Source organism: Lucilia cuprina, chromosome 5 (assembly GCF_022045245.1).
Source record: "Lucilia cuprina isolate Lc7/37 chromosome 5, ASM2204524v1, whole genome shotgun sequence".
NCBI lineage: Eukaryota > Metazoa > Arthropoda > Insecta > Diptera > Calliphoridae > Lucilia > Lucilia cuprina.
Genome location: NC_060953.1, coordinates 7,937,625 through 7,939,510, shown reverse-complemented (window position 1 = coordinate 7,939,510; position 1,886 = coordinate 7,937,625). Strand labels below are relative to the sequence as shown.

The window sequence follows — 1,886 nt, the reverse complement described above, 5'->3', positions numbered from 1 at the left end:
AGAACAGAACTAGAACAGAACTAGAACAGAACTAGAACAGAACTAGAACAGAACTAGAGCAGAACTAGAACAGAACTAGAACAGAACTAGAACTAGAACAGAACTAGAGCAGAACTAGATCAGAACTAGAACTGATCTAAAAACAGAACTTGTATTATTTGAAATATGTCTACTGTGCTCATCTGCTACGAAGACTTTAGTTTCCAGTTCATGGCAATGAAAAACGGTAGTCTGTGATTGCTGTTTATGTGTGTTGCAACTGCTGCTGATGTTAGTTGGCTGGTATTACCAACAGCGTAACGAGCAACTTTGGTACATAAAGACCAACATTAAGTACTACAAAGAATTCATTTAAAATGCCATTTTTCAAATTAAGGCTTTTGAAGGCAGGGTCGTAAGAAAACGGGGCGACTATATAAGCTAAAACTGGAAAAGTGTAAAAAAATGCCAGAAGAAATAATACGTTTAAGATTTTTCTTTAGCACCCCTTGACTTTTCATCACTTACTACCTCACTGCTTATTATGCGTCATTCTGTATGTCTATACTTTTGCTTGTTCTAGCTTTAACTTAAAGTGATTTGTTGTTGAAAGGCACACTTGAACATTCCCTTTTTAATTTAAATGCGCTGTAAAGGAAAAACTTTATTTTTTTGCACGTTTTTTTTTGCTGAAAAATTTTTCATTTCTTTTTTATTTTCGGAAAAAAATTTTAAAACTCATTCATTATGTTGTTTTAACACAAGTTGATGTGATTATGAAAGTGTTAATTGCTTACATAAATTATTTTCTATTTTGAGCTTTTCTTTGTTTTAAATAAATGAAAATTTGTTTTTTTTTCAACTAAAATCTTTCTTTTGTATTGGACCTTGTTTTGTGACGGTAGTAATTAAGCAAATTAAAGGGAAAAGAGCAAACAATCTAAATTTAACTTTAATATTCTAAAAATATTCACTTCATTGCAACTCAGACACACACATTTTCTTTGTAGTCGTTATTAGATCCTGTTAGTTTTCTAAAATCAAATTAATTACAATTCCCCTCTTTGCTGGTTTAGAGTGTCAATAAAACTGTCATTCTGTTACAGTTTTATAGTGTCATCATCGTCATCATACTTTAGACATGTGCGTTTGTCTGACAGACATCAGATACTCACACTTACACATAATCATTCACACATTCCTAACCCAGCAAACATTGAAGTTTAATCTTATAACAGAACATAAACCTTTCATTAACATTATCTAACGTTATCACTTGAGAATGCTTTGCTACCCTTTCAAAACCTCTAATTACTTAAATATTAAATTTAATCGCAATATTTTTGTTTGATGGGTTGTTTTCCTCTCTTGATCACTTACTATGTCTTTGTGTCTTCTCCTGGATAAAATGATGTCCTGCTGAGTATTGTTGCTTAAATGTGAGTGTAGATTTAATAGACAAAATTAAATTTTGTAAATTACACTTGTTTTTTGTTTTTATTGTAAGTTGTTGTAATTTTCCTTAGCAAATTGTCTGTGTGTTGTAAAATGATAATTAAACATTAAAACATAAAAAATAATAGAGTTAAAGGAACATTTAACCATAAAGACTTCCAAATGACTACAAACTCAGTACTAAACTTGAGGAATTTAATGGAAGAAGGAACATTTTAAAAGAAGATAAAAAAGATTTTGGTTGAAATACTTGTCGGGATTCATTTTCAGGTTCAAGTTTATTGATAGTTTAGTTTTAGTACAGTTTTTGTCTGTGCTAGTTCTGTTTTAGTTCTGTTTTAGAAATGTTCTAGTTCTGTTCTAGTTCTATTCTAGTTCTGTTCTAGTTCTGTTCTAGTTCTGTTCTAGTTCTGTTCTAGTTCTGTTCTAGTTCTGTTCTAGTTCTGTTCTAG

At 30.6% G+C, this 1,886-nt stretch overlaps 1 protein-coding gene across 3 annotated transcripts in view; it reads left to right on the top strand.

The window, feature by feature from the left end:
* Positions 1-1,886, top strand: part of LOC111682769 (dynein axonemal assembly factor 6) — a 41,594-nt gene that overhangs the window by 13,179 nt on the left and 26,529 nt on the right. The gene's annotated exons all lie outside the window — the stretch shown is intronic.